At 37.9% G+C, this 23653-nt stretch overlaps 1 protein-coding gene across 6 annotated transcripts in view; it reads left to right on the top strand.

Moving 5' to 3' along the window:
• Positions 1 to 11471: 11471 nt before the first annotated feature.
• LOC127991607 (NACHT, LRR and PYD domains-containing protein 12) overlaps positions 11472 to 23653 on the top strand; it is a 143947-nt gene continuing 131765 nt past the window's right edge. For all 6 annotated transcript variants that reach the window (XM_052591588.1, XM_052591593.1, XM_052591592.1 and 3 more), the window contains exon 1: positions 11472 to 11658. The gene's annotated coding sequence lies outside the window, so the exon portion shown is untranslated. The remainder of the gene's footprint in view (positions 11659 to 23653) is intronic.

The following is a 23653-nucleotide window of genomic DNA, read 5'->3' on the forward strand; positions in this document are numbered from 1 at the left end:
CCATAAAAATCCCTGAAAATATTGAGATACATTTTTTTTTTCAATATCACACACCTCACCCGGAGACATAAAGTTGCTTTTCAGAATAAAGGAAAGGAAAGGATGTGACATGTGGCCAGGTATGCCCCAGTTAGTGGTGGAAATTATGATTCTTTCTAGAGATTCGTTCATTTTCAGTTCGTTCACCAAAATTATTAGTTCAGAATCATTCAACGATTCGTTCAGTTATCATTTCTTCGTATTACACAAAATATGCCAACAGGTGGCAAAAAAAAAGAGAGTATGTGTTATGTCTTAGTCAACGAACGTATTCACTTGTCACAAAAACTGTGACTCTGGCTTTATTAAAATGTGTGTATAATCGCATTCAATATATAAAGTCTAATTAAGTTGTTTAGATGAACAAAGTGCAAGGTTTTTTGCCTAATTAGCATTTTAATTGTTTGGTCAGACGGTTTGTACTGTATATTATATTCACATTCATCAATCGTGGATTAAACGTGGAGTTCCTAAATATCAAAACAAGCGTATGTGCACAGTACAGTACCTATAACTGCGCTTTGCATTTTTGCGAGATTGACACGCTAAATGGCAGACTGACCCGGTTTACTCTCATTCATTACGTTCACGAATGAGAAAAGCTATGTAACAGTTCATTTCATTCACGAACGACATGTATCCATTCATCCAGCTCATTCATGAATGACAAGTTTCAGTTCAGTCATTTCATTCACGAAAGAGATCATTCAACTCGTGCAAGAGCGACATGGGTATCAGTTCAGTCATTTCGTTCACAAACGATAAGATCTCTAGATCTAGTTCAGACTCATATGAAACTCGTTCATTGAATGGCGTATTCGTTCACTACATTGAACAAATCACATACGCTGTCACATCTCATACTCGAAGGCTATTGGCTCGAGGTTGAGTAATTCTTTGACAGGATGAAATGGTTTAGTTACCCGGTTCACCGAGCTGCGCATGCGCTACTAATAGCGCCGCGCTGCTGTGGAGGGAGGAACTACACTGAACGAGAAATATGAGTCAGTGGATTACGTGAACGAGAACGATTCGTTCACCTAAAAGATTCGTTCAAAAAGAACGATTCGTTCACGAACGACACATCACTAGCCCCAGTGCACCAGGAGCAGTGGGCAGCTGATGGTGTGGTGTCCGGGGAGCAGCTGGGGGTCCGGTGTCCTGCTCAAGGGTCTCTCCTCAGTCGTGGTGTTGAAAGCGCTGGTCATTCACTCCACAGACCTAGAATCCCTGCCGGACCTGAGGCTCAAATCTGTGACCTTTGGGTTACAAGTCAGATGCTCTAACATTAGGCCACAACTGCCCTGAAAGCTGCCAGTTGTAAACAGGCATGTGTGTATTTTTCACTCTCATGAATGGAGAAAAACCGGTTTCATTTGTTCCTGAAGTGGATCTTGTTGAACTGGTTCTGAAGAGAAAAACCCCACTCTCACTATTATTATTCAGTTCTATGAAGCTCCATGTGTTTCATAACTGTGATTTATTGTCTAGTGCTGACAGGTATGTTAACAAACTGCTTCTTTACCGGTCAGCGACAGTGAGAACATATTCATCAGGGCCGCTGCTGGCCAAATGGGTGCCCTAAGCAGAATTGTATTGTTGTGCCCCCCTTCCTCAACTATGATTATGGAAAAAAAAAACACCTACTCTAGGGTTGAAAATAGAACTTTAAACAAATAAAAAAAGTAAATGAATAAATTGTATCATTTACCTATGGCTATAACTTTATTATGACCAGTGGTGTCAAAAATATTGGCATTCATTACTCAAGTAGAAGTATAGATACTAGGGTTTAAAAAGACTTTTGTAGAAGTTGAACTATCAACTCAAGCTTTTTACTCAAGTTAAAGTGTAAAAGTACTGGTTTAAAAAACTACTTAAAGTATAAAAGTAAAAGTAATGTAAGGGAAAAAATGCCATTAAGAACAAAAGCTTGGGCCGCGCCACAGGGGCCTATTGTGCACTACCCCTCCTCAAAAAAACATTTTTCTAAAGGCCATAGGCCATAATGACTATAATTTTATATTAAAATGTTCATGTTGAAAAAATTTTAGTACAATGCAAATACATTAAAGAGCTAGAGATATGATGACTAGTTACCAATAAATATTATTATGGTGCAAAAAGTCAAACTTCAGAGGCATGTCATTTAGAGGCAACATTTAATGGAATGTAAATGTACATCCAAGCTTAGCTGCAGGAATCTGTGAGGGCAATGGACAAGAACATTGGTGTAGGTTTAGTAACAATTAAACTTGTATGGTTGTCTATATACAATAAACATTATAGTGCTGTCAAAATGAATGATTAATCCAAGTGATTAATCAAAAACAAAAAATGAAAAATAACTCCTGATACCTTCTTGATTTATAGCTTCTTGTATTCACTACATATGTCTGCTATATCCAGTGTTTGGGGGGTAACGAGTTACAAAGTTGGTAAAGCCTAGTTATCACAACATTGTCAATCACGTCATCAATCGCAAACTATAATTTATTAAAACATCTCGCTACCGAACTACCTACAGTAGCTTAATTTGTGGAGGACGAAGAGAAAGCACCCATTTGGTAAATGAGCCAGTGAGAAATAATAACTTTTAAGTAAGGTCCAGTGCCTTTTCAATACTTTTAAAATGGTACCGGCGCCTAAACGGTGCCTGATCCGATACTTAAAAAAAAAAAAGAACCTAAAAAAAAAAACTATGGATAACTTTAAAGAACATTACAAATATTTAAAATAAATCCATAGCTTTCACCTTGGATGCTCTCATTTCCCAAGTTGTGCTTCCCTTAATCTAAGGCTAATAAATGTATTTCACAATCTGGGTCATTATTTAATACAAAACCACATATAATGTTTCCACTGTATCTCTGTCACTCGCTCTGATATTTAGTTAAGGTGAGTGCTGTCTGTCACTGTCTTTAATCAGTTCTGTGAATTACTATATGCTCATTCTTTATAAAGTAGCAACAATGTCGTTTGTTAAGTACAGTACTGTGCAAAAGTCTTATGGAAATTTTTTTTTTTTTTTGTATTTTCACCCCAAAAAAGGGTTTTAAGTCATTTATTTATATATTTTGCGGTAGTGTGTCCGTAGGAAATATCAGTTTGCCATTAATTTTAATAATAATCTAGTGAGATTTTGAATGCACAAGCAGTTTGACAATGGCAAAATGAATGTTTGGAAATGTAAACTGATATTTTCTACTGACACACTAGTCACAAAACGCTGGACTTTTGGTAGTTCCTAGGATAGCAAAGTCCACTAAAGGAGGTAGAGCTTTCTCACATTTGGCTCCCAAACTCTGGAATAGCCTTCCTGATAATGTTCGGGGTTCAGACACACTCTCTCTGTTTAAATCTAGATTAAAAACACATCTCTTTCGCCAAGCATTCGAATAATGTATCTTTTTAATTGTGAGTGTAGTTGCAGCTGATCAAAGGTGCATTTTTATTCATTAGCTTGGGTTAAACTAATTTTACTTTGTTGGATCAGCAGCTATGCTAATGATGTCTCTATGTGTTTCTCTGTTTCTGCTGGGATCTTCATCCCGTGGTAACTAGGATTTACACAAGCTCCAGTCTGGATCCAGAACACCTGAGAAGAGATGATGCTGACCCTCAGAGGACCTCAGATGATGCTAACCTTGAATCAACAAACAGAACTAACAATTATTGCTAAATGTGTGACTGAATCATATAATAACTTAATTAATAATATTGATAGTTCATCGTCTAGCTGACTACGTCTTGTATTATTATTATTATTTTTATTTTTTCTAAAATCCTGTCAAATGTGCACAAACTACTAGCTACTACTAAATATTGTAGAAACATAATTTTCTGTAAAGTTGCTTTGTAACGATTTGTTTTGTATAAAGCGCTATACAAATAAACTTGAATTGAATTGAATTGAATTGAATTGAAGGAGCATGCGACAAGGTGTCGGCTGTCCACAGGCTTTTGCCAGGGACATGATTGACTGAATAATTGTACCTCATGACTCGTATTTTAAATCTTTGGATTCTTGGTGGGAGGTCATCCAGGGCCTTCCCGCCCAGCAGACTCACAGCTGAACCTTTCACAAGCCCACGTTGCAGCTAGTGCCTCCTTCTCTATTTGAGCATAGCGCTGCTCTGCTGGTGTCATTGACCTGGACGCATATGCCACAGGTGACCACCTGGCATCGCTCTTCTGCAACAGGACTGCACCCAGGCCAAAGGAAGAGGCATCAGCCGAGATTTTTAGTGCAATGTTTGGGTCGTATACTGCAAGCACTGGTGTGGATGACAGCTCTGTTTTTAACTGGTCAAAGGAGGCCTGCTGTTCTGTCCCCCAGTACCAGTGGTTCTTTTTGGACAGCAGGTATCTTAGCACCTTGTCTTTTTCGGCCAGGTTAGGCAAGAAGTGGCCCAGCTGATTGACCATGCCCAGAAAACTTCTAAGTTCGCTGACATTTTTGGGTGCGTCCATCTCCTGCACCGCTCTCGTCTTCTCCGGATCTGGCTTCACTCCATCTGCTGAAATCAAATGACCCAGGAATTTGACTGTATGGCGTGTGAGCTCACATTTGTCCATGTTGAGCGTAATGCCGGCCTTTTGTGCCTTCTCTAACACCTTATGTAGCCGCACATCATGCTCGTCCTGCGTCTGTCCCCAGACCAGGATGTCATCCATGTGACACAGTACTCCCTCCAGGCCACCTGTCACTTCTGTCATCATCATCCTTTGAAAGTGCTCGGGGGCTGAAGCTATGCCAAAGGGTAGCCGGTTTAAATAATAGCGCCCAAAGGGCATGATGAAGGTGGTGTATTTGGCAGACTCTTTTGTCAATGGTACTTGCCAAAAACCCATATTGGCATCTAATTTGCTAAATACTGTTGCGCCAGCTAGCATGCCCAGAGTGTGTTCAACAGAAGGCAGGATAAACTTTTCTCTGCAAACTGATTCATTCATCCTTGTGAAATCCACACAAATGCGGACAGTACCTGCTTTTTTCGGCACCACCACCATCCCGGCGCACCAAGCAGTCGGCTCCTCAATCTTTGTGATTACGCCCATCCTCTCCTTACGGTCAATCTCCTCCTTCACTTTTCCCATAAGTGGCAGAGGGACTCTGCGTGGTGTGTGTAGAGAGAAGGGCACAGCCTCTGGCTTTAATTTGATTGAGTATGGCCTCCGAACAAGACCCAGGCCGCCACACAGCTTCGGATACTGTTGTTTCACAGATTCCATGGTGATGCTGTCAACCCTGCACACAAGCTGAAGCTGTTCTATAGCAGGCCTTCCCAGCAATGCAGTGTGTAGGTCTTTTACAACATAAATGTCCTCTGTGGCTGTCTTTTTGCCTCTGTGCAGTGTTTCTCTGGCTACACCTAGGACAGAGAGCACATTGCCACCTGGCAAAAACAATGGGCATGTCGACATTGCCAGGCGCTTCACATCAGGTCCCCCTGTAATGTCATAGTACATCTCGGCTGGCAGGGCGGTGACATCAGCACCAGTGTCAATTTTAAAGCATTTTTTTGTCTTACTTGTAGCTGCACTGTCCATGGGTCTTTTCCAGCATCCACGGCTCCCAAAAAGAAACTCTCTTCATCTTCTGTAGTGACAACATTCAGAGATTTTGCAGCGTTTCTGCACACTTTGCCATAATGTCCCATTTTGCCACAGTTGTGACACACAGCATCTGCAGCAGGGCATTCTGATTTTCCATGTGACGGCATTTTCCCACATCTATAATAGGCCTTTGAACCTTGCTGTGGCCGTGCAGTAGGTTTATATTTGCCTGGTGTTTGTGCTTGTGGCTGAGGCTTTGAGGTAAATTTGGGGTTTCTGTAATTGTTAGCATGCACAGCATCAACATTGGAGCATTTGCTAGCACCGCCATTTTCTCCTCTTAAGTCACACTGCTGTCGTCTAACTTCTTCAAACTGCCTTGTTTTTGTTATAGCAGTTTCAAGTGTTAAGTCTCTGTCTAGCTGTAGCTTTTCGGACAATGAGACGTTTCTCAGCCCGACCACTAACCTGTCGCGTATCAGCTCCATTTGTAACTGTCCATGATTGCAATGTTCAGCTAATCCGTATAGAGCAGTGATAAAGGAATCCACCGTTTCTCCCGGCAGTTGCACACGCTGATTGAACTTGGCTCTTAACCTTACTTGGCCTTAACATCCGTGTACTTCTTCCTCTGATCTTCAGTTAGCGTAAGCCCTTTAAGCACATCTTCGGCTTCATCGCCCATACAATACACTGACGTGTTTACCTGGTTTGCTTCCAAGGTTGCGTTTAAATTGCTTGCAAGCCGAAAGTGGTCAAATCTCCTAATCCAATGCTCCCATTCGTGAGGCTTGGTAAAATCGAATGGCCCTGGAGGTTGTATTGTGAACGTAGCAGTTGGTGTAGGTTGCGCCATATCAGCCGGCTCGTCTCCCATTCCTCCGCCAAACGATAACGTTACACTTTTCTTTTCCTCTTCCGCTTACAAGTCGTCCCATTCTGACACCATGTCAAGTTATTTATAAAAGAGGGTCGTACAACGACGTAATCGGTGACTGTCTTTATTTAGCAACTCAGTACAACAACCATCCGCTAGTGTGCTCGAACATAACATAACCTCCAACATTCGCTAACTGTGATAAACGGACCTTGTTTTTACCTAAATGATTTATAATTTATTTTAATATATATTAAAAATGTATAAGGTTGGCATTGTAGCTGACACCTTAATTAACACATTACAAGTGTTTTATGACTGCAAGTCTTTCTCCTCAAATGCTATTGAGTTTCAAATTTGCGTTTGACCCCATGCGAAAGAGTAGCATAATGTAAATTTGATTTAAAGTTTATTTGAATATATATCAAACATTCAATTCAATTGTGCATTATAGCCGACACCTAAATGAACAATTACAGTTGTTTTTATGTCATAGGACAGCCTGAAAACTGTTGACTCCTGCTAACACAAACATTTCACTTCTCTGTAATCATATTCTCATCGTATCATTATAAGCTAAGTCTCTGTACGCTTGCTGTCCTATCATTGGACCCCAGATGTGCAGTGTAAAGTGGTGTACAACATGCTTTAAACAAGGACATCTTCACTTCATATGAGTATGTGCTAAACTTGTGTAAATGAATGTTAGCCTGCGTCTACATCATCCAGCGTTGCAATGCAATGTCAATAACACAATTCTATTATAACTATAAAGTTAATCATGTATAGTCTGTTTAGTTCTGCAGATCATAACAACACTCATACCAGTGTTATATTGAAGATCTTATCGTACACAGGCTGTTGGAGACCAGCACTAATAGTACTGAAGAGTACCAGATCATCTGCATACATCATGTGATACACTACAATATTCCCAATCATTCAGCCAGTATTACAGACATTCAAGCATCTTCATTCGTTCATATAAAGATTATATATATATATATATATATATATATATATATATATATATATATATATATTGCTAACTGCAAACAGAGAAGAGTGAGCCTTTACCTCATAAAAAAACCAATGACAATCAAACATGATCAAAAGCTTTAGATGCATCAATAATACAAAGACAGATGGGTTTTGATCTCTGTACTTATTTTCTATTTCCTTTAAAGCATAATTAACCAGTCAATGCCACGCTAAATATGAAAACAAGCGTATGTGCACAGTATCTATAACTGCGCTTTGCATTTTGCAAGATTGACATGCTAAATGGCCAACTGACCCGGTTTACTGTCATTAATTTTGTTTACGAACGAGATAAGATATGTACCAGTTCATGGCATTTACGAACGACGTTGTAGCCACACTGGGTTGTACATAATTATTAACTCAAATGATATATAGGGAATTTGAATAATTAATCAGGAATGTGATTAATATATATATCTCATATGACAGTTACATTAATATTATTGATTATGAAAAATAGCTCAATTGCATATATCAATAACTCTTTACAGGGCACTGTAATTTACTCATTAATATGTCAATATTCCACTCTTCATATCAGTTATAGTGATATCTCTTACTGTAAATTACTGCAAATCAAACAGTGGTTTGTCCAGCAAACGGCCGTAAGATTAACTTATCAACTTTCAAAAAAAGTTATCACTTTTTATAATTCAAGGAAAATATTCTCTGGCCATGAAAACATTATCCTATCATTCTGAAATTGTTTACTAAAAAGTAAAGAGCGTGTAGCTAGATCAGACACTTCATTGACTCGTAATGTGAGCGCAGAGGCAATCATGAATATATATTGGGTTTTATTAATTGAATTAATAATACATCAAACTACAAATCACACAGAGTAAATACGCGTACGACAGTACAGACATTAAACTTTGTACAAGACAAAGCGGAATCGCGCGGTATTTGAAAGGTCCAACAAAGCAGTGTTTCAGAATTCGTCTTCCTCGTGTGGAGAGGCGAATAGGCGAATAAACTTAGTAATGAAAAGAAACAAAAACAACGGAAAAGAAAGCTCCCGAAGGAGCCATGAGAACGGCTGTCCTCTCAGCCGCCGTGCTGAGAGGGACGGCGATAGGAGCGTGGACCAAGGCCATGAAGGAGGAGGAGCAGGGTCCGAGCAAAACGGCAAGAGCGAAGAGAAGAGAGAAACTTCCTGGGTCAGCTCTTATGGCTTGAAATGGTTCACGCCTCTGTTCGCGTGAACAACCAATGAACGTCCGCGATCTGAAGAGGGAAACAGTTCCTTTGTCTCTGTGGAAAAACCCACCCTAATAACTTAGGCCTTGTCAGATTTCAGCAGTGATATTCTAGCAAGTTCGTAATTCAAGATTAATACATTTTTCATTAATTTGCTTTATATAAGTGAGTCCGTCAAAGCATGACGATTAAATAGATATGAAAAATAACATATATAAAGGATCAAAACATGAAGTTATATTCAAATGCAGAATTACACATATTTAAAGTTTGATTAACACACGATAAAACTGCAGATACTCCAATTTATATGGGGAAACATCTAATGCACCAAAAAGCAATACTTAATACATTGAGAATACATTTGAGTAAAAGGTACTATTCTCTTTTCTAAGAGTTAGCTTTCCTGTCCTGTTTGTTAGGTCATTAAGTTTTACGACCTGGTCAGGAGTAGGGTTACAGAATCATGACTCTATTTGAGAACATTAAAATTAGGAGAAACATTTCCAATTTACAAGTCAGCAAATTATAGTCCTCGCATAACAAGGATTAACCATTTTATGCAACGCACAAACATATTCTAAATACATATTATTAAGGACTTATTATTAAGAAAAGTTTGTGTGTGTGTTTAGGAATGTGGGGGGGGTTTCGTTTCTCCTTTGAGGCTGCTCACGGGTATCCCTGGACAGTCACAATAGGTGTAATAACTGTCACCCACGGCAGGATGTTACTGACATCACGGCGCCCCAAATGGTGAATTATGTTGTAAAACGAAGGTCCTTGTTTACTCACGTTCTGGTCTTTGAGTGCAGAATGTGTTAGAGTCAGGATTCATTAATATGGAACAGATGGCTGAAATACCATCAGCTCATTAGTGTTACAACGTGTATCCGTTCATTCAACTCGACATGTGTACCGGTTCAGTTAGGGCTGGACGATTAATCGAAAAGTAATCGAAACCGAAATTCAGAACCTCTAATCGACGTAATTTTCCTATGTCGGATATTTCGTTTTTTTTAATCCTGTTAATACTTTCCCCTTAAAAACATACTAGCGCGTGTGTAGCCACATGACTCTACCCCGTCCAGTCAGTGGCATAAAAGCAAAACTCGGAGGTGAACGCCGGTTCAACACATAGTGATGGCCATGCTTTTTCATTAAACTTTGTCAGTTGTATTTGTTTTATGGTTTGGACATTCAAGCGATTAGATGATCGTATGTGTATTATTGTATTGAGCTACAATGTTTGCGATAGGGCTGTCAAAAAAAAAAAAAAAAAAAAAAAAAGAGCCGCATGTTTAGAAAGCCATGTAAAATTAAAGTGGGTTCATTTTTTTAAAAACATTTCTTGAGACTTTATGGTGGGTTTTCTCCATCCTACTGCAGCTCATGTTTAAATGAAAAATTTACTCTGTGTTATTGACTTTCACCCTTTTGCATTAAACTATGCATGCACACATGGTGCTGTTTCATTTATAGTCCTTTAAGCTACTTAATTATAATTGGTTTATAAACATTTTAAATATTATGCATTTTTTTCACAGTCATATTTTCTTATGCTTTGAATAAACGTGCATTAGTAATATTTTGCTCAATGCGCCCTCTTGTGGCCTCATAAGAAAGGCCAAAAGCTTTTCTTCACCCCAACTAAAATTATGCATTTTAAATATTTATTTACGAATTTGGATAATATATAATTGCAAATTCGAGTTTAGTTTTTCAGCCATTTTGACAGCCCTAGTTCCCACAGCTGCATTGTGGCACGAACATATAAACAGTAGCTGTGAAGATTGCGGGCACAAAATATCTCACCTTTTAATAGTCAATCATAGTTACACAAACATTGTCAGTGAACTATGAGAAAAAAATCGTTCATTAATCGTAATCGAGGTAAAATGTTCAATTAATTGAGGTTTTGATTTTAGGCCATGATCGTCCAGCCCTAGGTTCAGTCATTTCGTTCACGAATGAGAGCTCTAGATCACTTTCAGACTCATATGAAACTCGCTCAGTGTGGATGACAACTCTGGAAAACTCTTCATTAATGAGAGTAAACGGAGAACGATTCGTTCGCCTAAAAGATTAGTTCAAAAAGAACGATTCTTTCACGAACGACACATCACTACAACGCACGTTCTTCGCCGCTAGTGGAGGCAGCATCGAACTGCGCCACGGCTGGAAAATGCTGGTTGAATGCCTGCTGCTGGGGCGATCCAGCATCATAAGAGAGCCCGGTCTTGGTGGGACAATAGTGTTGTCGAGTGAGGCGAGCTCGGGGATTTGCACGATCTTTTGGCCACAACCAGTGGCTTGGCGAGAAGAGCAGCTGATGCGATGATGCTTGTTGTTGTTCAGTGGCCGTGTTTGGCTGGGTAGGAGTGATCATGGGTCCAGCAAAAAAGCGGCAGATCTGAAAAATCCCCGGTATAGATCTCTTCTTCGGAAGGAACATTAAGTCTGTGATAAGATGGCAAACAGCACGACCTAAATGCTGACAAACCATCCATGCTGAAAAACTGTCGTGGGACAGAAGGTAGGAAGACTGAATATATATATACGCTTGTGTGCTAGTTAAGATGATTAGCTAAACGAGATGAACCTGTGCCAAATTGGATGATTATCTGATCTGCTCCTCCCGAACTTTGTTAATAAAACCACATTTAATGTGGAAGCCCATCAGTCCCATCAAACATTACACAACACTACATATTCTCTGACGTTCAAAGCATATAGTCAAGCACAGACTTGTAAAACTACTTCAGAAGTATTTCCTGAGAACAACGCTTTCATTTTAACTGACTGAATAACAAGTCAGATGAGGGTTTAGATAACTGACTGTCATTCCTCTCTTTCTTCTAGAAGTGAAAGAGATTTCAGATCTGCTGTTCAACACAACACTTCAGAGGAAGCTGAAAGATCTACACGTATAATCTGAGGTGAGGGTTTCATCTTTCTTTCGTTGTTTAAGTGTTTTCTAAAGATGTGTCATTGTTCAGTTCCTTCTTCTTTAATGCTGCACTGAAGCTGTTTGGATGGTTTTATTTAAAGCTCTTCATGTGGCGATCAAACAGATGATCAAGTGCGTATTTGTCATTGAATCACAGAAAGCTGCAGATTCTGATATTGTTCTTCACATGCCGTGAAATCACTGTTTCTCATTTTACTGTTCATCAGTGAGTCTGAGATTCTCAAAATGTATTTACATTTAGTCATTTTGCAGATGCTTTTATCCCAAGCGACTTACAATTGGGGCATACATAAAGCGATTCTTCTTAAAGAGACAAACAGACACAGGAATTGCTTGTAATGCCAAGTTTCAGGCTTTGTTTCAAACAAGCACAAGCTAGAATGGGAAGGAATAAATAAAGAGAAAGACAAAGTATTTTTTATTTATTTATGATGAAGTCAAATAGTGTTGAAAGAGATGAGTTTTCATCTGTTGCTTCAGCATTCCAGATTAGGGTGGGAAGAGAATGTTCTGGAAAGTGGTTTTGAGCCTCTCTGTGATGATGCCACGAGGCGTCACACTAGCAGATCTCAGACTTCTGGAGGGATGTAGATGTGTAATAGTGAGTGGAAGTAGAGGGGAGCTGAGTCTGTGGCTGGTTTATATGCAAGCATCAATGTCCTGAACTTGATGCGAGTCGCAACCGGTAGCCAGTGCAAAGAGTTAAAGAGAGGCGTAACATGGGCTCTTTTGGGCTTGTTGAAGACCAGTCATGGCGCTGAATTCTGAATCATTTGTAGAGGTTTGATTATGCTGGATGAAGTCCAGCCAGAAGAGCATTGCAGTAGTCCAGTCTAGGAATGACCAGGGCCTGGACCAGAGGTTGTGCAACATGCTGCGTTAGAAAGAGCCTGATCTTTCTGATGTTGTGCAATGCAAACTTGCAAGATCGAGCAGTCTTTGCAATGTGGTCTGTGAAGGTCAGTTGGTCATCAAAGATTACACCAAGATTTCTGACCGAAATTGATGGGGTAATTGTAGAAGAACCTAGCTGGATGGAGAAATCATACTGTAGAGTTCATTCTTTCACTCAACAGTGTTGATATAATACTGTGTCTATAATGAACTCATAATTTCTACTTCTACTCAAATTTCTACATCATTAACTTATCCACTTCAGTTTCTTGTGAGTGTAACACAACAGAAAACTCCCAGTGCAACAATAGTGTCCATGAATATGGCTTGTTCACTTTTAAATGCAGATCTGTGATGGGATTGGAAAAGTAGCTTTAAATCATAGCAATGCTTTATAATGAATTCACACATCTGTGAGTGACACGGTCATGCATGTGTTTAGAGACGTTCATCTAAAGTTATATTGAAACATGATCAGACACATAAAGGTGCTTTCTGTAAACCCCTCCAGCTCTAAACAGAGTCAAACCGGTTTCATTTGTTTTCCTGAAAAGGTCCTGGTTAGACTTGTTAGACTGGTTCTGATGATGAACATATTTTTGCAGTGTTGACAATCTCACCAGTTAAGAAAGAATACAGAAAATAATTTTTCTTTTCCCATATATACAGTAAAAAATAAATATTAGAAGGATGGATCATTTCTCCATGTTTTACTATGATGAGTTGCTGTGCTTCACAATAAAAAATGGTGATCGTCAAATGCTATTAAACTGCAGTACATCAGTAGTAAACTACAGTTCATTTCACTTGTTCATTACAGTTCATAAAATCAATATTCAGTTGACAAAGAAATTGTTCAAATCGGGTTTTAACTTTATTTAGTTTTGATTTTATCTTCTGGGATTTGATCTGGATTCCCGCTTGAGGATAAAGTTCAATCACAAACAAGAAGCCAAAAAGACAAGATGGCAGGCGCTGTCATTGTAAACACTGAAAACATTACATAACATAAAATCTAACATGACATTCTTATCATTCTGGATACAGTTTGTAAATGTTTGTAAGACTGTCAGCGGTCTTTCACTATTTCATGGGAGCATTTTTTCCCCCGCAAAGTATCAAAATGTTTTTTTTTTAATCAATCTGTCATCCCTGATATGCAATGCAATACAAAAGGCTGTCATTCTTTATCTTTTACCAGTAAGATTTATAATTAAGACAAGATGATCTAACCATCCACTCGGCATTAAGAGCAGTTCAGATTAAAACTGGCAGATCCACAGTGAGTCCGTGTCATGGACGAAGGACAGAGCAAATGTAAATATATTTTCTAGTTTATATTTCCATCTCGTTATGCCGCTGGTTTAGTTTAGTTTTTTCTTATAGAACTTATTTGTAAATAGAGCAGTCACTGTCTGTGTCTACACCGGACGCCAGAGTTGTCATCTGTGTCCCACAGCTAAAAGTGTGTCTAAACTTGATGACATCACACTATAGTGTCAAATCATCTGAACACAGTGTCAGAACATTTCATCATGAACAGAACGAGCCTCAGTTCACTGATGGGGATCGTGTCCAGTGTATCCATCACTGGGTTCTGCTGTCTTTTGTTGGATCATTCCACTTGTGTCCGGTGTAGACCTGGCCTGCTTTTTTTGTTTGTTTGTTTTGTTACAGCCCTGTCTGTTTTTAATGTTTTTATTACACACATGAGAGAAAACGAGTTCTTGAATCAAACACAGAAACACACAGCAGATCTTCACTCTTCCTCCTCATGGTCATGCCATGTTCTCACCACACTGGACTTTCTAACTTCAGTACCACAGGAGAAAACACCACAAGAGCATAACATCTGGACTGTATCTAAATAAGAAGTTTTGTACATTTACATTGTACAAGTTTAATGGTGTCTTGAACTATTAGACATTGTTTTAGCTTGGGGTTTCTCCTCCCATACATAAATCAACACATTGTCTTCTTAGTCACATGCTCCCAAGCTTTCCCGCTCTTGCAGAGTATAATTGACTTCTATAACAACAATGATACATTTTTACTAAGAATTGACTGATTTCACTATTTTAGGCATGAATTATTAATCACACACATAACAGACACAAATATAAACCTATAAACTATTTAATAGTTTTTCAACAGGACATAAACAATGATCAGAACATGATAGTCTAATGCATGGGTTACAAACATAACATGACTTGGAATGGTGTTTGGTAATAAGTCATCTTAGCATGATTTTGGGATGATTTGATGTGTTCTATACAAGTAAAAGCAGTCTCTGAAGTCGTGACATACAGCCAAGTATGGTGACCCATACTCAGAATTCATGCTCTGCTTTTAACCCATCCAAAGTGGAGACACACACACACACACACACACACACACACACACACACACACACACACACACCCGGAGCAGTGTGCATCATTTATTCTGTGGTGCCGGGGAGCAGTTGGGGCTTCAATGTCTTGCTCAAGGGCTCCTCAGTCGTGGTATTGAAGGTGGAGAGACCACTGTACATTCACAAATCCACAAATAATCTTATTTTACAAATAAAGTTAACGATGTTGGAGGGGCTTTCCCAGTGTTATTTGTTTAAAGCTGTAAGTTAGATTTTCTTCAGGATTCACTCTTGGTGAAATGCATGGCAGAACAGGGTGCCAGACGATTACCAGTAATGTAAATAAATTTTAAAGAATCTTTTTTTAATTTTATTTTTATTTTTATAAATGATCAATAAGTGGCAGAAGTTGCTGCCAAACAAAAACTGCTAAATTAAGGTAAAATGTCCTCATTTATATCCTAATAAGAAAAGTGGCAACCTTTCCACATTTAGTGAGGGGCTGCATAATATGTTTGACAAATTGAACTTTTTCTTTTTTTAATTCTAAATTGACACTTATTACTGTACTGCATGTATACTTGTACGTATATGGCAGGTCTATTCTTGTACCATCTCTACCTGTTTTTATGAGCACTATATATGACACAAGTTTCATTGGTGTACAATTCGACTGATGTTTAAAGGGGTCGTAAGATGTTGCTAAAAAGAACATTATTTTGTGTATTTGGTATAATGCAATGTCTTTATGCGGTTTAAGGTTCAAAAACAGATTATTTTCCACATACTGTACATTATTGTTTCTCCTCTATGCTGTAGAGATGTGGGGGCATTAGAACGAGCGCTTTTAGGGGTATGTGGTTGGCCCTTACCTTTGATTAAAGAATATCTCTTTGGATTTGAGACTTTAGTTTTTTTGCTATGTTACAGATCTTCTTTATGCACCAAGGGCTTGTAACACTCCAATCAATCAATCAATCACCTTTATTTATATAGTGCTTTAAACAAAATACATTGCGTCAAAGCACTGAACAACATTCATTTGGAAAACAGTGTCTCAATAATGCAAAATGATAGTTAAAGGCAGTTCATCATTGAATTCAGTGATGTCATCTCTGTTCAGTTTAAATAGTGTCTGTTTTTATTTGCAATCAAGTCAATGATATCGCTGTAGATGAAGTGACCCCAACTAAGCAAGCCAGAGGCGACAGCGGCAAGGAACCGAAACTCCATCGGTGACAGAATGGAGAAAAAAACCTTGGGAGAAACCAGGCTCAGTTGGGGTCAGTTCTCCTCTGACCAGACGAAACCAGTAGTTCAATTCCAGGCTGCAGCAAAGTCAGATTGTGCAGAAGAATCATCTGTTTCCTGTGGTCTTGTCCTGGTGGTCCTCTGATACAAGGTCTTTACAGGGGATCTGTATCTGGGCTCTAGTTGTCCTGGTCTCCGCTGTCTTTCAGGGCAGTAGAGGTCCTTTCTAGGTGCTGATCCACCATCTGGTCTGGATACGTACTGGATCCGGGTGACTGCAGTGACCCTCTGATCTGGACACAGACTGGATCTGGTGGCTACGGTGACCTCGGAACAAGATAGAAACAGACAAATATTAGCGTAGATGCCATTCTTCTAATGATGTAGCAAGTACGGTGTTATGTGAAGTGTTTCCGGTTCCGGTTTACCTAATTAATGCAGCCTAAAAATCCTTTAACGGATTTGGATATTAAAAGCATATTAGTATGTTATGTGTATGCCAGGTTAAAGAGATGGGTCTTTAATCTAGATTTAAACTGCAAGAGTGTGTCTGCCTCCCGAACAATGTTAGGTAGGTTATTCCAGAGTTTAGGCGCCAAATAGGAAAAGGATCTGCCGCCCGCAGTTGATTTTGATATTCTAGGTATTATCAAATTGCCTGAGTTTTGAGAACGTAGCGGACGTAGAGGAGTATAATGTAAAAGGAGCTCATTCAAATACTGAGGTGCTAAACCATTCAGGGCTTTATAAGTAATAAGCAATATTTTAAAATCTATACGATGTTTGATAGGGAGCCAGTGCAGTGTGGACAGGACCGGGCTAATATGGTCATACTTCCTGGTTCTAGTAAGAACTCTTGCTGCTGCATTTTGGACTAGCTGTAGTTTGTTTACCAAGCGTGCAGAACAACCACCCAATAAAGCATTACAATAGTCTAACCTTGAGGTCATAAATGCATGGATTAACATTTCTGCATTTGACATTGAGAGCATAGGCCGTAATTTAGATATATTTTTGAGATGGAAAAATGCAGTTTTACAAATGCTCAAAGTGTCTTTCTAAGGAAAGATTGCGATCAAGTAGCACACCTAGGTTCCTAACTGATGACGAAGAATTGACAGAGCAACCATCAAGTCTTAGACAGTGTTCTAGGTTATTACAAGCAGAGTTTTAGGCCCTATGATTAACACCTCTGTTTTTTCTGAATTTAGCAGTAAGAAATTACTCGTCATCCAATTTTTTTATATCGACTATGCATTCCATTAGTTTTTCAAATTGGTGTGTTTCACCGGGCCGCGAAGAAATATAGAGCTGAGTATCATCAGCATAACAGTGAAAGCTAACACCATGTTTCCTGATGATATCTCCCAAGGGTAACATATAAAGCGTGAAGAGTAGCGGCCCTAGAACTGAGCCTTGAGGTACTCCATACTGCACTTGTGATCGATATGATACATCTTCATTCACTGCTACGAACTGATGGCGGTCATATAAGTATGATTTAAACCATGCTAATGAACTTCCACTGATGCCAACAAAGTGTTCAAGTCTATGCAAAAGAATGTTGTGGTCAATTGTGTCAAACGCAGCACTAAGATCCAATAAAACTAATAGAGAGATACACCCACGATCAGATGATAAGAGCAGATCATTTGTAACTCGAAGGAGAGCAGTCTCAGTACCATGATACGGTCTAAATCCTGACTGGAAATCCTCACATATACCATTTTTCTCTAAGAAGGAATATAATTGTGAGGATACCACCTTTTCTAGTATCTTGGACAGAAAAGGGAGATTCGAGATTGGTCTATAATTAACTAGTTCTCTGGGGTCAAGTTGTGGCTTTTTTATGAGAGGCTTAATAACAGCCAGTTTGAAGGTTTTGGGGACATATCCTAATGACAATGAGGAATTAATAATAGTCAGAAGAGGATCTATGATTTCTGGAAGCACCTCTTTTAAGAGCTTAGATGGTATAGGGTCTAACATACATGTTGTTGGTTTAGATGATTTAACAAGTTTATACAATTCTTCCTCTCCTATAGTAGAGAATGAGTGGAACTGTTCCTCAGGGGGTCTATAGTGCACTGTCTGATGTGATACTGTAGCTGACGGCTGAATGGTTGCAATTTTATCTCTAATAGTATCGATTTTAGAAGTAAAGTAGTTCATAAAGTCATTACTGCTGTGATGTTGGGAAATGTCAACACTTGTTGAGGCTTTATTTTTCGTTAATTTAGCCACTGTATTGAATAAATACCTGGGGTTATGTTTGTTTTCTTCTAAAAGAGAAGAAAAGTAATCAGATCTAGCAGTTTTTAATGATTTTCTATAGGATATGCTACTTTCCCGCCAAGCAATATGAAATACCTCTAGTTTTGTTTTCCTCCAGCTGCGCTCCATTTTTCGGGCTGCTCTCTTTAGGGTGCGAGTATGCTCATTATACCATGGTGTCAAACTGTTTTCCTTAACCTTCCTTAAGCGTAAAGGAGCAACTGTATTTAAAGTGCTAGAAAAGAGAGTCCATAGTTTCTGTTACATCATCAAGTTGTTCTGAGGTTTTGGATATGCTAAGGAATTCGGATACATCAGGAAGATAACTTGTAACAAGAAGTAGAATTTACAATTTTGGCTATATGAAGTTTACACAGAACTAAATAATGATCTGAGATATCATCACTTGGCTGAATAATTTCAACACTTAAATCTAGAGTATGATTTCGACAATGAGTAGGTCCTGAAACATGTTGTCTAACACCAATAGAGTTCAGAATGTCTATAAATGCTGATCCCAATGCATCTTTTTCATTATCGACATGGATATTAAAATCACCAACTATTAACTCCAACTCCAGAGAGAAAGGACAAATTGAAATCTCATCATATGACCCCTTTAAGACACATTTTATCATACAATTGAACATGTTTAAATTTAGGTTATTTCAGTAGATTTTCCGGCGGGACGCGTGAATGTTTGTACGGTAAGAGCTGTTGGCAGTGACTGTAACATAATTTGCTCATGGGCTTGTCTCACAGGGATTACATTGGTTTTGTTGTTAAAGATTGGACAGGGGAATTTTGTGGGATGCTGTCGGTTTGATGTGTGTTTAGTACACAGCAGTTTTGGTGCCGTGTGGGTCCAGGTATCATTCGTTCATTTGTTTTTGCTTTCACATATGGAAAGAAAAAAATGAGAAAACAACTCCTTTTTTCGTTTTTTTCTAAAAAAAAAAAACGAAATTATGACTTGATTTTTCGTTCTTGCACGGAAATCAGAAAAACCACTTGATATTCCGTTTGGGTCCTGTGGGTGGTGCTAATTCTGAGTTTTCCCAACACTGTATTTTTTAACCTGTAAAATGAATAGTCTATATATGCATGCTATTTGTCACCCATTATTTGGCTTCACTGACTGAATAAATCTATTGAAATAACCTAAATGTAAACATGTTCATCATACAAATTGAAATAATACATTTATACTTTGTTTTAGATGTTTTTATCAACTTAAATTCTTAGAAATAATATATTTTTATAATGTCTATTGGTTATTTAGGCCTGTATGTACATACAGGATTTAAGGGGCAGGACTTAGGGGGCTGGGGGCTTGAGTTTATGTTGGGCCCTACTTACCCTATAAACATCAATGATGGAGTAGCACAAATGACACAAATAATTAAATATGCTTTAAGGTTCCTCGAACAAGTAATATGCAACATGCCTTTAGTCAAAGTATAGCGGTGGGCTAATATTACATCATCATTATAATACAATATAATGCAGGATGTGCTCACTCGGTTGAGAGAAGATCAAAACCAAAAGAAAGAGAAAACTGTATTTTTAAATTCATTGTCATAGCTATCTGTCCTCTTATGTCAGATTCTTATATTTAGTCAACAAATTCAGTCAGAATGCAAAGACACGGTGTATGGCTATTATGACCAAATAAAAGGAAGTCCGTTTCAATAAAATCATTTTTTGATTGACACAGGCTGTTTAGACATGCCATGTGGATTTACACAGCAAATTATAATTTAATTTATAACATTAACATTATGTTAACAGATTAATGTTTTTAATGTACATTTTTTTTATTTAGAAATATGAAATGATTTTAAAAAAATGAACCGTCTACTTTTTAACTATGAAACTAACACCTCCAGTGGGTGGCACTTAGTCTCTATCTTAATGAGAGATATTTTGAGGCTCAAACATGTGTTGCGCAGAGAAACATTGGTTCTGCTGTTTGTTCTGTTTGGACGGAGCAAAAACTATGTAGCCCATCTATAAAAGTTACAGTAACTTTATTGAACTGTTGTATAAATGTCACATTATCATAGGCTAGTGTTATAGCTAAATAAATAGGCCTAAATGTTTTTTTTTCTTCTTTTTTTTCATTTTGATGTTATCCCTATTGTGATGGCATTGGAGAGAGTACTGAAACTCTCGAGAGCAAATACTTTAGTGAACAAATTTATAGAAATGATCATTCTCTGTAAAGCAATGAGACCTGAACCATATGTTAATTTATTAAGATTTTCTAAATGTGTGCTCTTTTGGACTAAGCCTAATTGAAGCGGTTTAAAGTAGCCAATCGCAGTGGAGTTGATGTGGATCAGCTTGTGTGTTATATGTTAAGAAATAAAGATAAATATCAGGTTGAGCTGTTTGATTATAGAAACTCTCAGTCTGAGGATATTAAGGCCCGGATGGGTATTTTATACCATGCTCCCCTCCGTCTTTTAAACTTTAGTCTTTCAATCTACTCCAGGATGCGGAAAAAGACGTGTGTGCGTGCAGTTGCGCACTATTGGTAAGAGCTCAAATCACTAATTTGGGCTGATTATAGCCCTCGCTCGCACATGGCCATGTTTGCTATTAAAACATGGAGCCGTCCATGTGATGACCCCATTCATGTAAGTACAACTGCATCAGATTTCTGTATTTTGTTGGAAAACTGTACATAAGTGAATATATGTTATATAGAAACAACACGGAACATCAGTATTATAGCACCGCTCACGGCACGCCTCCAAGGAGCTCAGTTTTTTCCGGAAAGAATCGGAAAGCTGTATTTTTCTTTTACAAATATGATAAAACTAATGGACTTTTTGGACTTATGAAGGATGCAGTACTACTCTATAGGTACTCAAGATTATCATGAGATTAGGTGAAACTGTGTATGTTAAAAGTCTTGAATACCATCTTAAATTAAATTTAGATTTTTAAGGTCTAAAAATTTCTTGAAATCTGGAATTTCTAATAAGGAGGCCTTTAATTTCAAGTGGGACCTTAAATTTCATGTCAGACTCCTCATCAAATTTGAAATGTTATAATGTTTTGAGAATGAAGTCGTAATATGCCTACTAAAATCGAATTTTTATGAGAATACATTTTCACATAGCCTATTTGGAGTTTTCACAAAGAAAAGTTACATTTAATCAACTGTTTCACATAAATACAATGATCTGGTCATTAAAGAGCATGAAAAACATTATTGTAAGACACAATTTATGTTTTGTTTAAAACATTGAAAGTAGATCTATCAAAAATATTTTGAATTTATTCTTGTAGTAGGCGTAGGACGACTTTATTCTCTAAACATTTTGACTTTATTCTCCCGTAATATTACGAGATTAAAGTTGAAATTTTACGACTTTAATCTCGTAAGTTTATTTTTTTTGGAGGCTGCATTCAAAATCCACTTGTCTCAAAAATCGGAGGGGGGACGTGCCCCCTCACTCTGAATGGGCATGACTCCTCTGCTTGAGACTGTCCCATAGACTGCCAAGTAAATAAGTGTCAAAGTCCAGGAAAGTATGAAAAGCATCGTCAGAATACTCCATCTGCCATCAGTGATTTAGCCGTAACATTATGAAGCAAAGAGAATAATTTTTGTATGTGAAGAAAAAACTATATTCAACATAACTTTATTCAACAATTCCTCTCCTCCGTCTCTCCACATCACCGTAGCACCATTTAGGAAAATATGAGACCGCTTATGCTCTTTTGTGTTAGCTGCGCCACAAGGAACCATTTTCTATATGTATGTAGGCTTTGAGTTGAAAGAAAACTGCGAATCCTTGTGATGCGACTGACACAGAAGAGCGTACGCTGCCAAGTAATTTACTTGGCAGTCAATGGGACAGTCACAAGCCTCCTGGTTTTCATCCAAAATATCTTACATTTTGTTCTGAAGACAAATTAAGTTTTTATGGGTTTGGAACGACATAGGGGTAAATGATTAAGGACAATTTTATTTTTGGGGTGGATTTTCCCTTTAATGTTTAATAATAAATGTATTAAACATTACCTGATAATAAATAAATTTAAATTGCTTACAAATGTCATTAAACTTCTAATTCATATACTTTTCAAACTTCATATGATCATGCACATCCTGAAAATCTACAAATGATTTTTAATGATGTTATATAATGATTAAAAAGCAAGGCAAGTTTATTTATATAGCACATTTCGTACACAATGGTAATTCAAAGTGCTTAATATAAAAGAAAGTAAAATAATCATGAAGAAAAATAATACAAAAATAAAAACAAGCAATTTTAAAACTTTGGAAGTGATTTAAAAATGGACTTATTTAAAATGAATTTAAAACAGTTACAAATATAAAATGATTCTAAATAAAATACAGTGAATACAGTAAAATACATTGCAATCAGTTCGGACATTGCACAGTGCTCATTCAATAAATACACAGCTAAACAGATGGGTTTTGAGTCTAGATTTAAATGTGACTAGTGTTTTAGCACATCTGATCTCTTCTGGAAGCTGATTCCAGCTGCGGGCAGCATAGTAACTAAAGGCAGACTCCCCTTGTTTTGTGTGAACCCTTGGTATTTCTAACTGACCCGATCCTAATGATCTGAGTGGTCTTTTAGGTTTATATTCAGTGAACATATCTGCAATATATTTCGGTCCTAGGTCATTTAGTGACTTATATACGAGTAAAAGTACTTTAAAATCAATCCTAAATGTAACTGGTAGCCAGTGTAAGGACCTGAGGACTGGTGTGATATGCTCAGATTTTCTGGTTCTAGTCAGAATCCTGGCAGCAGCGTTCTGGATGAGCTGGAGCTGTCTAATGGTCTTTTTCGGAAGGCCAGTGAGGAGCCCATTACAATAGTCCACCCTGCTGGTGATAAAGGCATGAACAAGTTTCTCCAAGTCTTGACTGGAAACAAAACATCAAATTCTTGCAATGTTTTTAAATGATAGTATGCTGATTTAGTTACTGCTTTGACATGACTACTGAAACTAAGGTCTGTCTCCAGATCACACCAAGATTCCTGACTTGATTTTTAGTTGTTTGACCCCTAGAGTCAAGGTATGCATTCACCTTGAACACTTCATCTTTGTTTCCAAATGTAATGACTTCAGTCTTTTCCTTATTTAACTGAAGAAAGTTCTGGCACATCCAACTATTAATTTCATCAGTGCA

The sequence above is a fragment of the Carassius gibelio genome, chromosome A5, assembly GCF_023724105.1.
Source record: "Carassius gibelio isolate Cgi1373 ecotype wild population from Czech Republic chromosome A5, carGib1.2-hapl.c, whole genome shotgun sequence".
Taxonomy (NCBI): Eukaryota; Metazoa; Chordata; class Actinopteri; order Cypriniformes; family Cyprinidae; genus Carassius; species Carassius gibelio.